Here is a 15,644-nt window from a genome sequence, read left to right as displayed (position 1 = left end):
AAACTCTCCAGTACTACATTGTAAGTATGCAAATATACTACGTATTTCTTGTTTTGTTTTGAATGTGTGGCCTGAGTCAGTAAGCTGAACAGTTCTTCAAAACTAATCTGAGTCCTAGATCTGGTTCTGGTGTGATACACACTAGAATTTGCCTTTTTCATTTCTCCTTCTTAGGCACTTTTTCAACTGTTGTTATTCATTCATCTATTCAACACATATTTGTTAAGTGGCTATTATGAGCCAGACACTATGCTATGTACTGAAGATTTTTTTTTTAAATAATCAACCAAAATTTGGAACATGTGTGCCAGCTACATATAATGGATTTTTGTTAAAGACTTCTGTTATTGTGGGTCCTTGGGTTTGTTGCTAGTGAATCTTAAGATGACCTAATAGAATATAGTTTTTTGTTTTGTTTTGTTTTGTTTTTGATAGACCTGGACCTAGAAATTCTGCTTCAGACTTCAGGGTCCTGCACATGGGAAATAGCTGTGGTGAGGGAGTCACTTCCACTAATACTGTCTTTCTGGAGCTCTGCCCTAAGATAATGTGATGCCAAAGGGCCCTGTGGGTACTTTGCTGGAGCAATTATTTGATTCAAATCAATTCAATTCAAAATCACATATTGAGTGAGTACTACTTATAAGCACTGGGGTAGGAGTAGGAGTTGAACCAAAGATGAAAACAGCCCAGAGCTTGAAGCTTATAGTCTTTTAGGAGTCTTAAATTTTCCTGAAGTTTGTTCTGAATCAGACACTTGTCTTTTTAAAATCTTTAATGTGTATCTTCTGCTTTCAGATTTTTTTATCATCTCAAAAAACACAAATTTAACTGGACACTGTGCTAGGGGTTGATGATACCGTTTTAAAAAGCTGCATTGCTGATTGCAGTGTTGTTGATGGCATCTGAGTCACCAACACAACCAGCTTATATCAGTTCAAATTGCAACTGTAACATTTATAGTTTTGCTATGTATAGTTGTAAGCATCTGACTACTGCTTTATGACTTCTGGTATAGCCATGCACGAGCAATTACATTTTGAAGTACATATTATTTTATTATAAATAACTTTCCTTTTTGTTTTGTTTTTGTTTCTTTGGAGGGGGCTGGTAAAACAGAACATTGTTGATTTTCTTAAAAATGTGTGTATGTGTAGTTAGACTATAGTATGTATGTACCCCATTTAGGAATAGTAGAGAGAGCATTACAAAAAGGCATCTGATAGGGTTGGGAACTAATGGCCTAGTCAAATAAATCTAAGTGACTTATCCTGGCACTTATGGCCATCATTATCTTGTCCCAGGTTTATTCCTCTTTGTTATATCTAAGATCAGGCCAAGCTGTTTTACTTAATATGCCTAGTTTTTGAGCGGTGCCTTCTACTCCCACAGCTGTGAGGTCACCTTGTTCTATACCACAGGACCCTGTCACCTTTGACACATCTAATTGACCATTCTATTCATAGCCTGTCCAATTGCCTAAGGGAGTTGCTCAATATGACTGATAATAATTAACTAGATCAATAAAATTTTCTCTTGCAAAGATTGAATTTGAGACCCAGACAGTAAAGCGGTTAATAGCAGGGTCAGAAGATGAACGGCATACAGAGAAACAGGTGTAACTAGAAGTTAGGACACAGCAGAATAAAGAATAGACAGTCTTGAGTATGTAGAAACAAAATGAGAAGTTAAATGGTAGTAGGTACAGTGAGAAAATCCCCATATAGTGACAGACCATAGACAGGAATCCAGATAAAATACCTGATCCCTTGAGCTGCCTTGGATCTGGTATAACCTCTAGTTCCCAGATGGAATTCAATCTTTCGTGAGGCCTCAGTCCTGCATGAGTGACATTCCTGTCTTCTTTATTTTCCCACATAGTGTTGGAAGAAATCTTTATCACTTAAAGTAATGTGATCTTTGCAATCAAAGATCCTAACTACCACATTGTCATAAAGCATGGTCTCCTATTTCTGTGTCTTTGTCATCTCCTCTGCTTGCATTGTTCTGCCCTCAGTCTTGTTATTGCAACTTTCAGCGCTCTGTATCCAGAGTCCAGCTCAGATGCCACCTCCTCCAGCCACGACCCCCTCTCTCCTCAGAGCCCCCATTTCTGCCGCTTTTAAGAATATTTTTCATTCCCGGGGCATCTGGCTGGCTCAGAGGAGCATGCAACTCTTGATCTTGGGGTTGTGAGTTTGAGCCCCATGTTGGGTGTAGAGATTACTTAAATAAGTAAATAAGTAAATCTTTTTTTTTTAAACATCACGCCCAACTCTGTATTATATAAGAACATCGTCTCTATTAGATTATGAGCACCTCGAAGTAAATACAAAGACTATTGTATGTTTCCTTCGCAGCAGAGCTAAACATGCGCAGAGTAGATGCTTCATTATTTACTGCTCCTTCTACTGGTATATTGCTTATCTTCTCCCTGTTTCATGGTGTCAACTATCCTCAAGAACATGGCATTGAACCAAAACTGGTTTGCACATAGCGGATTTTTAATATATGTCAGCTGAAAGGAAGATCTATCTTTTACTTGATACCCGGTAAGCATCACATCCTGTGCCCTGGGCATCAAAAAGATATACCCAATATTTCAAATTAATGTTTCAGTAACAAACATGTTCTTCCTACTGCAATGCTGAGCACCCTCTAAGTCACTCAGGCTTAAAAACTTTAAGTTGTCTTGTGGTTCCTGGGTGGCTCAGTTGGTTAAGTGTCAGACTCGACTTCAGCTCAGGTCATGATCTCCACAGTTTGTGGGTTTGAGCCCTGAGTCGGGATTGGTGCTGACAGTGTGGAGCCTGCTTGGGATTCTCTCTCTCTCTCTCTCTCTCTCTCTCTCTCTCTCCCTCTGCCCCTCTCCAGCTCGCACACACACACACTCTCTCTCTCAAAATAAATAAACTTAAAAAAAAAAACACAAACCTTTAAGGTTGTCTTGCTACTACATCTAAAGTTCCATTGTGATAGTCTGAGTTTCCCCCCAAAGTAGAACCTGAGACATAATGCCGGTAATTTATTTGGAAGTATAATTCCAGAGAGCAGGAGTGAGGACTAAAACTAGGAAGGGGAAAGAGCCAATACAAAGAAAGGCTTTTGGTTGTCTCCTACTATGGAAGACTGGCCTGTGGGACTGTGAGATTTATGAAATGCATCTCAGGACCATCTGACCAAGAGAAAAAAGAGAAGAATCAACTCTCCTTCCTCATTGGTCAAGGATTGCCTCACAGACTGTTAACTTCCCTGTGCTTCCGGGTTGCACATGCATAAGAGCCAAGCATGTTTCTGTGGGCATACTGTAAGATGGCATTACAGAAGCCCTAGGGTAGGAAGTGAGAGGCCTGGGTTCAGGCATGAGGTGAGGCCCAGCCACACAGACAGGTTGTATAGGTATATGTCAAGAGCTGTATTTACAAGCCACAGTTACAGGGATGCTGACAGAAGATCTGAGACTCCTAGGCCAGAGGCAAAGGAATTTATTACTCACTACACAGTAGGCAGTATCAGGTTGTTTTGTTTTGTTTTGTTTTGTTTTGTTTTTTAAAGTTGGCTTCACATCCAGTGCAGAGTCCAATGTGGGGCTTGAACTCACAACCCTGAGATCAAGAGTCAGACCCTTAATTGACTGAGCCATTCAGGTGCCCTCGGCAGCATCAGTTTTATGTTCATATCAGTACTCCATTTCTGGACTAGTTGTCAATCTCAGTAAGAACTAATTGCTGCCCCTCCAGGGTGGAAGGGATCTTATGGAATCAATCTGCTACCAAGTGTCTGGCTGGTTTCCTCAAGGGATGGAGTGATATTGAGTGCTCCGCATTAGTCTCTTCTGCTGTATAGTCTCCATTCCTGCTATTTTGGCCACTCCCTTAAGAGGCCTGTTGTTTAAGCACTGGCATGGCCAAGGAGAGTCTGGCTGGCATCCATAGGACAAGACATCCTGCCTACCTAGTTTCTGAGCGCATTTTTGTAATGTTTAGTCTCTGGTGGGCATCATAATGAGGCACAAAGATCTACATACTTTGAGCATATTTCTTTAATTCCACCCATTTACCTTTCCCCAGTTCTCTTTGTCCCATCACCCAATTTTTCTTCTTCCAGAACCCTTATTAACCAGATAAAACATTCACCACTAGAATCCATATATATCCATATCTCAGGCCACTTATCCCTCCATATAAAGTGATGAACAAGTATACTGTTCTCAACTCTGCCTGCTCGGAGACTTTTCCTTCACCACCAAGGGGTTCTTTAGGACTGCACCTGAGTAGAGTTGTGGTTTAGCATAGTCCATTTTTTATTAGGACCAACATAGTAGCTGATCTTTCTGTGAACCAGGCCTAAGTTTCCTGCCCCCATCATTGAAGTTAATTGAAAGAGAGGCTTTATAGTACTACAGAGGTAAGTGACACAGGAATTTAGGTCACTTGTTAATTATAATTTACTCATGCCTTCTCATCCTGCTTAGACCCAATCCCAAATCTAGCATTTCTATTGTACAATGGAATACTTGAGCTTATTTTTTAAAGTATTTTATTTTATGGAATTATCCTACGACCCAGCAATTGCACTACTAGGTATTTATCCAAGGGATACAGGTATGCAGTTTTGAAGGGGCACATGCACCCCCATGTTTATAGCAGCACTATCAACAATAGCCAAAGTGTGGAAAGATGTCCATCAGTGGATGAATGGAAAAAGAAGGTGTGGGATATATATATACATATACATACATATACATACACACACGCACACACACACACAATGGAGTATTACTCAGCAATCAAAAAGAATGAAGTCTTGCCATTTGCAACTACATGGATGGAACTAGAGGGTATTATGTTAAGCAAAATTAGTCAGAGAAAGATAAATATCATATGATTTCACTTATATGAGGACTTTAAGGTACAAAACAGATGAACATAAGGGAAGGGAAGCAAAAATAATAAAAAACAGGGAGGAGGACAAAACATAAGAGACTCTTTAATATGGAAGACAAACAAGGGTTACTAGAGGAGTTGTGGGAGGGGGATGGGCAAAATGGGTAAGGGGCATTAAGGAATCTACTCCTGAAATTATTGTTGTACTATATGCTAACTAACTTGGATGCAAATTAAAAAATAAATTAAATAAAAATTTAAAAAAAATATTTTATTTTTTTAATATGAAATTTATTGTTAAATTGGTTTCCATACAACACCCAGTGCTCATCCCAACAGGTGCCCTCCTCAATGCCCATCACCCACCCTCCCTTCCCTCCCACCCCCATCAACCCTCAGTTTATTCTTAGTTTTTAAGAGTCTCTTATGGTTTGCCTCCCTCCCTCTCTACCTTTTTTTTTCCTTCCCCTCCCTCATGGTCTTCTGTTAAGTTTCTCAGGATCCACATAAAAGTGAAAACGTATGGTATCTGTCTTTCTCTGTATGACTTATTTCACTTAGCATCACAGTCTCCAGTTCCATCCACGTTGTTACAAAAGGCCATATTTCATTCTTTCTCATTGCCAAGTAGTAATCTGTTGTGTATATAAACCATAATTTCTTTATCCATTCATCAGTTGATCGACATTTAGGCTCTTTCCATAATTTGGCTATTGTTGAAAGTGCTGCTATAAACATTGGGGTACAAGTGCCCCTATGCATCAGCACTCCTGTATCCCTTGGGTAAATTCCTAGCAGTGCTATTGCTGGGTCATAGGGTAGATCTATTTTTAATTTTTTGAGGAACCTCCACACTGTTTTCCAGAGTGGCTGCACCAGTTTGCATTCCCACCAACGGTGCAAGAGGGTTCCCATTTCTCCACATCCTCTCCAGCATCTATAGTCTCCTGATTTGTTCACATCCAACGTGGGGCTCAAACTCACAACCCTGAGATCAAGAATCGCAGGCTCTACCAAGTGAGCTAACCAGATGCCCCGGAATGCTTGACCTTATGACATAGCAGATTTTGTAACATGCAGCATGTGATTGGGAACTCTGATTGCATTGTCACTCATGTCCCATGGAAAAGCAGTTGGGCTCTACTGGGTCCCAGTTACACATTGGAAACTGTTTCTCAAACAACTACTTAAAGGGTCAGGTAGTAAATATTTTACACTTTGTAGACAACATACAATTTCTGTTGCATATTCTTTTGTATAATCTCTTTAAAAATGTAAAAACCATTTTTAGCTTCTGAACTGTAAAAAACTAAACTCTAGTTTAGTATAAGCCTGGAGCAGTGAAGGGGGACAGACTTAGATCTTAAGAAGTAAGGGGTCATCTTATGAGACATCTGCCTCAGCTTAGATCTTAGCAGGATCCTCAGGTGAAGGGAGGGACCTCTCCTAGCTAGGCTTCTTCCTTCCTGCTTCTACTAGCTTGGAGGATTTAAGAGAATCCAGGGGTTCAAAATTCTCATGCTTACCCATCTAATTATCTTTATCCTAGATCTCAGAGTTCCACTTTCTATCAGGGACTGACTTTGATGTAAGAGATCTGTTGAGGCTTTGAAGCAATAGTACTCTGATGATCATAATACAGGCCTGATTTTCAGCACAGGCTACAGTTTTTTACAGGCATTGAGGGTCTCCTGAAATGCTGTCATAGAAGCCTTCACTTTCATAGCATAGAGTGGTTGATTGGCTTAGAGGAGTTTGTCCTTTTCCCTTTTTTTATTTTGATTTTTTAAATGTTTATTTGTTTTTGAGAGAGAGAGAGAGAGAGACAGAGAGAGACAGAGTATGAGGAGGGAAGGACAGAGAGAGAGAGAGGGAGAATCCGAAGTAGGCTCCAGGCTCCAGAATGCTGTTAGCGCAAAGCCTGATGCATGGCTAAAACTCACGAACCATGAGATCATGACCTGAGCCAAAGTTGGACACTTAACCAACTGAGCCACCCAGGTGTCCCTGTCCTTTTCCTTTTTAATTCCACTTTTCCAGTACTAATAAAAGTGAACTCCAACCATAATCTCATAGCTATCATTGTCCTATGCTCTTCAAGTGCCACAGCCATTGTATACATAACCAATACTTCCCTTTCACCAGCACCACATGCCAATCAACCACAGGTGAGATTCTTAGTAAATGTGATTCCTGGGCAGGTCAGAGGTCATCTAAGCCCTCTAACTAAACTTGTTATCAACAGCAATGAAGTCCTCATTAGGTGATACAATTCTTTCCTGAGGGTCTGCTCTCTCTCTCTCTCTCTCTCTTTTTTTTTTTAAGTTTATTTTGAGAGAGAGTGTGTGTGTGTGTGTGCATGCACGAGCAGGGAAAGGGCAGAGAGAGAATCGCAAGCAGGTTCCATGCTGTTAGTGCAGAGCCCAGCTCAGGACTCTATCTCTTGAACATGAAGTTATGACCAGAGCCGAAATCAGACAGTGAACCCACTGAGCCATCCAGGAACCCCCTTAGGGTCTGCTTTTTAAGACTATTTTATATAGCAATGCTCTTAGCCTGGGTTGCCAAGATAGCAGACCCTGAGACAAAGGCTTATGTGTTTATTTTATAATGTGATTCTAGAGGGCAGAAGTAAAAGACAACCTTTATATATATAAATATATAATGTTCTGGATAACTGGGTGCTAGATCCCATGAGGACATCTGAGGAATTATTTGAAATGTATCTCAGGACCGTCCACCTTAGGGAAGAGAGAGGAAACATTTTCCCATTCCTGTTTTCATTGGGTAAGGGTTGCCCCACAAGGCTTAAACCCACCTGGGCACTTGAGTTTTACACATGTACAAATACCCAAGCAGGTGCCCCGAGGATCCCAAGATGGGAAATAGAGAAGTCCTAGGGCAGAAAATGAGAGGTAAATTGCAGGCTTGAAATGAAGTGTTGTCAAGTTGCACCCTGACGTGAAGATAGATGAAAACTGCACGGAATTGGTCAGTACAGCGGTAGCTATAAGGATTTGAAGTGGTGCATAAGAGGTATATAAAATACCCATGAACTTTACTTCCTGAAATATTGCTCTCTGGCAACACTTAGATCCTTACTATCGACTGCAGCTCACTTTTATCTGGTTTACCTGCTCTTGGTCTCACTCCTTCCAAGTCAGCTCTCATAGTACTACCAGAATGCCCTTTCTAAAATATAGGTAATTCTCTGGTTTAAATAATAATCATGATGATGACAATGATGGTGATGACAAAATAATAACACTAATAATAGCTATCATGTCATTTACTCTATGCCAGGTGCAGTATTTAGAGCTTCATGAGCTTCATGTGCATTTACTCATTTTTCACAACTCACTGAGATAAATATCATTATTATTTAAATGTTCATGATGAGAAACTGAGTCTCCTTGAGATTAAATAACTTGCCCCCCATCATATCCCTGCCATATGGGACAGTTCAAATTAAATTCCAAGTCTTTTTTATTTAAGTCTGAGCTTTTAAACCACTCCACAGTACTGTTTTTTTGTTTGTTTGTTTGTTTGTTTGTTTTTTTAAGTAAGCTCCACACCCAGCATGGAGACCAATGAGGGACCTGAACCCTGAGATCAAGATCTGAGCTGAGATCAAGAGTCATTTGCTCAAACGATTGAGCCACCTAGGCACCTCCACAGTAGTGTCTTAACAAGTATTTTTATCTATAGCACAAAGTTTAATATAATACTTTAACGTTTTCACACTAACTGACCTTTCTGAACTCAACTCTCATTATTGTCCTCCCCTTTCCTCTCCAATGTGTTCTGTGCTCTCATTACTCTATGTCCTGAAACATTCTTTGTCTTAACTCCATTTGCAGAAGCATCTCTTTCTCATCCTCTAAGTTCAGAAACCATGACATACAGTCATCTGAAAAGTCCTCCTGAACACCTTAAAAATTAATAATCTTGGGGGGCGTTGAGTGGTTCATTTGGTTAAGCATCTGACTCTTGATTCTGGCTCAGGTAGTGATCTCACAGTCATGGGATGGAGCCCCGCATCGGGCTCTGCATTGACAGCATGGAGCCTACTTGGGATTCTCTCTCTCCCTCCCTCTCTCTGCCTCTCCCCTGCTTGCACATGTCCTCTGTCTCTCAAAATAAATAAATAAACTTAAAAAAAATTAGCAATTTTGAACTATAGTTTGTTCTTCCATCTTTCTAGGCTTAATATTTTTTCCTTCTACCTTCCCTACCTCGCTTTCTTTCTCTGTTTCATTCTTTAATTTTTGGGTCTCAGTTGTGAAAAGTTGACTTAATTATATATAATCTCAGTTCTTAGTGCATCTCATCATCAGCCCATGTGAGACTCTTCTACTTTTCCTTTTTTCATCTCTCACATTAGCATCTCATTCCCTTCCACGGGCAAGCACTTTAATATGTTTGATATGCATCCCTAAATAATTATAATCCTTAAAAAAATTTAATATTTATTTTTGAGAGAGAAGGAGAGACAGAGTGTGAGTGAGGGAGGGTCAGAGAGAGAGGGAGACACAGAATCTGAAGCAGGCTCCAGGCTCTGAGCTGTCAGCACAGAGCCTGACACAGAGCTCGAACTCACAAACCGCGAGATCATGACCTGAGCCAAAGTTGGACACTCAGCCAATTAAGCCACCCAGGCACCCCAATATTTATAATCCTTGTAGAATATATAATATTATTTTGTGTGAGGATAAATTTTTAAATGTCAAGTAAAATATACTTTAATGAGAAAAGTTACTGAGATAAAGAGAATTATTTCATAATAATAAAAGTTTCAGTTCAGGGTGCCTGGCTGGCTCAGTTGGAAGAGCATGAAACTTTTTTTTCTAAGTTTACTTATTTATTTTGAGAGAGACAGAGAGAGGGCGCAAGTGGGGGAGGGGAAAAGACAGAGGGGGACAGAGGATCCGAAGTGGGATCTGTGCTGACAGCAGAGACTCTGATGTGGGGCTTGAACTCACAAACGGAGAGATCTTGCCCTGAGCCAAAATCTGATGCCTAACTCACTGAGCCACCCATGCAACTCTTGATCTCAGGATTGTGAGTTCAAGTCCTACGTGGGGTGTAGTGATTACTTAAATAAATAAAACTTAAAGAGTTTCAGTTCACCAGGAAATAACATAGCCCCAAATATGTAATGTAAAAAACTTATTGACAGAATTATAAGGACAAATTTAGAAATCCACAATCAGGGTAGCTGGGTGGCTCAGTTGGTTGGGCATCTGACTTTAGCTCAGGTCATGATCTCTGAGTTTGTGAGTGTGAGCTCCACATCAGCCTTGCTGCTGTCAGCCTGTCAGTGCAGATCCTGCTTCGGATCATCTGTCCCCTCTATCTACCCCACCCCTCCCCCACTTGCACTCTTCCCTACCCTCCTGCCACCAAAAAAAAAAAAAAAGAAAGAAAAGAAATCCATAATCATAGTTGATTTTTATTTTGAAAAAAGTTTCAAAAAACATGGGCTCCATGCTGCGCATGGAGCCTACTTAAAAAATAAAAAAATAAAAATAAATAAAAAAAATTTTAAAAAACAAAGAAGATTTAGAAAAAATAAGAGGATTAGAGATGTTATGTTGCGTCCCCCCACCGAGTTCATATGTTGAAGCTCTATCAGTACCTCAGAATGTGCCTATATTTGGACCTCTTTGGGCCTTAAAAGAGGCAAAATTGAAATGAAGTCATTAGGGTGGGCCCTCATCCAATCTGACTGGTGGGTGTTCTTATAAGAAAAGGAGATTAGGACATACAAAAAGAGATGCCAGGGAAGCAGATATGCAGAGGAAACACTATGTGGGGACATGGTGAGAAGGCAACCATCTCCAAGCCAAGGAGAGAAGCCTTGGGAAAAACTAGCCCTGTTGACTTTTTTTTTTCTTTAAGTAATCTCTACACCCAACCAGAGATAAAGAGTTGCATGCTCCTCCTGACCAAGCTGGCCAGGCACACTGCCCTGCTAATATCTTGATCTTGGACTTCTTGCCTCCAGAACTGTGAGAGAATAAATTTCTGTTATTTAAAAAAAAATTTTTTAAGTGACAATGTGATATATTTTTTCATTATGTTTTACTTTTGTAACTCTTTACATTGAAAGAATTTCAGACTTTACAGAAAGACTCCAATAATTCCCGTATATCCTTTACCCTAATTCTCCAAATGTTAACATTTTACCTCATTTGCTTTATCATTCTCTTTCCGTATATTTTTCAAAAAGGTTGAGATTGAGTTGCAGACATGATACACCTTTACTACTAATTTTTCCATGTGTATTTCCTAAAAGCACATTAGACATTTTTAAGGGCTTGTTTCTAGATTTTGTTAAGGTGAATCCAGTGTAGATTTTTCTTTAAGACATGGTCTTTACACCTAAGGCACTTCCTTTCTAGTGTTTCAGCTGAAGTCCAGGGGTGTTGACGAGATTTCTCCATTTTCTCAGGGCTAAAATTCCAAGGACACCCAGACTGCCTGATCTCTAGCATCTCTGTTCCATTCTTAAGCTCCTAGGAGCTTCTCTCTGGCAAGACTTCAATGGTCTCACTGTGTGTGTGTGCAGTACAACCAGCCACCGTGTTCTCACGGGAGACCACTACACAGACTTCCAGGGATCATCTCGATAAAGCTCTCTCCTCCATGAAATTTCATCCCAAAGATTCTAATAATTTCACCTGTCTTGAACTCTGATCTCTGCCTTTTCAGGTTGGCAGGATCCCTGTGTTCTATTAAAACCTAGTTCTGTGAACTATAGGTAAGAATTATTCTTAGACAGGTAAATGGACAATCATGGGACTCACTTTGTAAGTTTCCTTACTCTCAGGGATCACAGTCCTACACTCTCTTTTTCTTTATCTTTGCCGAAAAATCAATATCTCACATACTTGGTACAGTTTTATAGTTGTTCACAGTGAGAGGGATATTCCTATAGCTATTCCGTTGTGATCAGAATTGGCATGTGTATGAGTTTGTAATTTACATCAATGTCATTATGCTATAAATTTCATTGAGTTGCTTCCTTTCCAACACAACAGTGTGTTTTCAAAGATCTGTTCCTATGGCTGTAGATAGGAACATAGATACTGTTGCTTTTACTTGCAGCATGGCGTTCCATGGTGTGAATTTATTACTTTTATCTTTTCCGGTGCTTAGTGATAGATATCTGGGTTGCCTCCTACTTCCCCCTATAACAACAAAAAGCCATGAAGACTAAGTTCTGAAATATAAACCTTAGGACTGGGAGTACAGCCTTATAGTATGTAAGCACTATTTGATTTTGCAAAGCACTAACAGATTATTTTCCAAAATAGTTGAACCAGTTTATGTTCTCATGAGCAGTGCACAAGAGTGCCAATTTTCTCATATACTTGTAAATACTTGGTATCATACAACTTTATCTTTATTCTAACAGAATAAAAATGGTATTTCATTGTTTTATGATTCACTAATTACTAGTGACCTTGATCATTTCTGTATGTCCCATTTTGTAACTCAAGCCTCCCCTTCCATGAATTGCCTTTTTTTTTTTTTTAAATTTTTTTTTTTAACGTTTATTCATTTTTGAGACAGAGAGAGACAGAGCATGAACGGGGGAGGGTCAGAGAGAGGGAGACACAGAATCTGAAACAGGCTCCAGGCTCTGAGCTGTCAGCACAGAGCCTGACGCGGGGCCCGAACCCACGGACCGCGAGATCATGACCTGAGCCGAAGTCGGCCGCTTAACCAACTGAGCCACCCAGGCGCCCCCATGAATTGCCTTTTAATAACATTTTCTTATTTTTCTTTCGGGTTTTATTTCTACTGATTTTCAAAAACTCCACACGTATGTGACAACCCATAGTAATAGTCCTCTGTGGGTTTTAGATGTGGTAAATATCTTTACAGAGTCTGGCATCTGTCTATTGACCTTGTCTATGTCATCTTTTATTAGACAGAAGTCCTTACTTTCATGTAGACACGTTTTTGGTTTTGGGTTTCAAAAACCTTTCCCTTTTTCTAAGTAAAAAAAAAAAAAATCTGTTACACTTTTTCTATTAGTTAGAATTGTGCTTTTCAAAATGATGTCTTTGATCTATCTGGGATCCACTTATGTACATAGTGTGAGGGAGCCAGTTTTATTTCTTTCCTTATAAAGAACCAATTTTTTCCAAAACTACCCACTCTACAACCTGTACCTCCCTATTACTTTGGGGTGTCAACTTTGTCATTTATGAAATCCCCATTTATATAAGGATCCAGTCTATACCTTTGGTTCTGTCCCATTTTCCTATTTGTCTGTTTCTGAGCCAGTGATGTTGATGCATGTTTTTAATTACTATGGTTTTACAGAAATCAATATGGTGTTATAGTGAATCATATCTTATTTTCTGTTATCTTTTCTAATTGGTTATGGTTGACATAGGCAAATGCTATCGATTGTTTCTTTTAAAAAAATTTTATTGAGATATAACATACATAATGGAGTATACAAATTGAGATTCACTTAAGAATGAAGGGTTAGGTAATTTTTGCATGTGTATATATAACAGTTATAACCACTATCTACACAAATAGAAAATATCCCAGAAGTTTTCTTGTGCCCTCTCTCTGTTAGTATCTCCTCCAGGGGTAGCTTCTATTCTTACTTCTACAACCATTGATTAGTTTTGCAGGTCTTTGAATTTAATATAAGTGGAATCATACAATATGTACTGTCTTTTGTGTGACTTTTTTCATTCAACATTGTCACGGAGATTCATCCATGTTGTGCATATATCAATAGTTTGTCCTTTTTCATTGCGGTGTAGCATTCTATTGTATGAATTTATTTATCCATTCTATTAATGGATATTTGGGTCATTTCCAGTTTTGAGCAATTACAAAGAAAACTGCCATCAGTATTCTCATGCTGGTCTTTTGATGGACACAAACATTGATTTCTTTATGATGTATATCCAGGGTCATATGTACGCTTAGTTTTATTTATTTATTTAAAGGTTTTATTTTTAAGTAATCTTTTATACCCAACATGGCATTCAAACTCACAACCCCAAGATCAAGAATCGCATGCTGTACTGACTGAGCCAGTCAGGCATACTCTTGTATGCTTAGTTTTAGTAGTCACTGGCAAACATTTTTCCAGTGATTGTACCAAATTATACTCCACCTGAAAAGCATGAGAGTTCTAGTTGTTCCACATCTTAATCAACCCTTTGAATTGTCAGTCCTTAAATTTTAGAGGTTCTTTGGTGAGTAATGCTACCTAATGGTTGTAATTTGCATTTCTTAGATGACTAATAGTGTTGAACATCTTTTTACGTTTCTTGTCAATTTTGTTTTTCTCTTTATTGAGATGTCTATTTAATTTTTTGTGCATTTTTAAATTGAGTTGTCTGTCTTTTTTTTAAAAAACTGATTTGTAGGAATTCTTTATTACTCTGGATATAAGTCCTACTTAGATTTAGATTTATGTATCTTATTAGCTTGCCACTATTTATTTGTTATTTTTAACGTTTATTTATTTTTGGGACAGAGAGAGACAGAGCATGAATGGGGGAGGGGTAGAGAGAGAGGGAGACATAGAATCGGAAATAGGCTCCAGGCTCTGAGCCATCAGCCCAGAGCCTGACGCGGGGCTCGAACTCACAGACCGCGAGATCGTGACCTGGCTGAAGCCGGACGCTTAACCGACTGCGCCACCCAGGCGCCCCTTATTTGTTATTTTTAAATAACAGTTTTATTTTAGAAGAACTTTAGATTTGCAGAATCATTGCAAAGATAGTATAGAAAGCTCCCCTATACCCCAGACCCAGTTTCCCCTATTATTAACATTTATATTAGTATGGTACATTTGTTACAATTAATGAACCACTACTGGTATATTATTACTAACTAAAGTCCATATTTTATTCAGATGTCTTATTTTTTCCTAGAGTCCATTTTTCCTTCTAGGATCCCACCTAGGATACTAAGTGGCATTTAACATTTATATCTACTTAGATTTCTCTTGGTTATGCTATCTATTTTTAAAAACTTTTTTTATTAGGGGCACCTGGGTGGCTCAGTCGGTTGGGCGTCCTACTTCAGCTCAGGTCATGATCTCCCGGTCCATGAGTTGGAGCCCTGTGTCGGCCTCTGTGCTGTCAGTTCAAAGCCTGGAGCTTGCTTCGGATTCTGTGTCTCCCTCTCTCTCTGCCCCTCCCCCACTCCCGCTCTATCTCTATCAAAAAATGAATAAACGTTTTAAAAAATTTTTTAAAAATGTTTGTTTATTGTGCAATTACAGATTCACAAGAGATTGCAAAGATAGTCCAGAGAAACTGTGGAAAATAATATTGAGATTCTTCAAAAAATTAAAGATAGAATTACCAGGGTATCTGGGTGGCTCAGTTGGTTAAACATCCAATTCTTGATTTTGGCCCAGGTCATGATCTCACAGTTTGTGGGATAGCCCCGAGTTGGACTCCACGCTAAGAGCATGTAACATGGTTACAATTTTCTCTCTCTCTTTCTCTCTCTCTCTGCCCCTCCCCTGCTGCCATGTGTGTGTGCACATGCACGTTCCCTCTGTCTCGTTCAAAATAAATAAAAATAAACTTAAAAAAATAGAATTATCATATGATCCAGTAATTCTACTACTGAGTATTTACTCAAAGAATATGAAATCACTAATTCTAAAAAATATATGCACCTCTGTGCAATAAACCTCTGTGTTTATTGCAGCATTATTTACAATAGCCAAGATACGGAAGCAACCTAAATGTCCATATA

At 39.2% G+C, this 15,644-nt stretch overlaps 1 long non-coding RNA gene across 1 annotated transcript in view; it reads left to right on the top strand.

The window, feature by feature from the left end:
- Positions 1–15,644, top strand: part of LOC147576668 (uncharacterized) — a 49,171-nt gene extending 33,527 nt beyond the window's left edge. The window contains exon 3 of the long non-coding RNA XR_015241447.1: positions 15,597–15,644. This is a non-coding gene — a long non-coding RNA (uncharacterized LOC147576668). The remainder of the gene's footprint in view (positions 1–15,596) is intronic.

Source organism: Puma concolor, chromosome D1 (assembly GCF_028749965.1).
Source record: "Puma concolor isolate L17-30 chromosome D1, mPumCon1.1.hap2, whole genome shotgun sequence".
Taxonomy (NCBI): Eukaryota; Metazoa; Chordata; class Mammalia; order Carnivora; family Felidae; genus Puma; species Puma concolor.
This window is presented reverse-complemented; position numbering and strand designations above follow the sequence as displayed.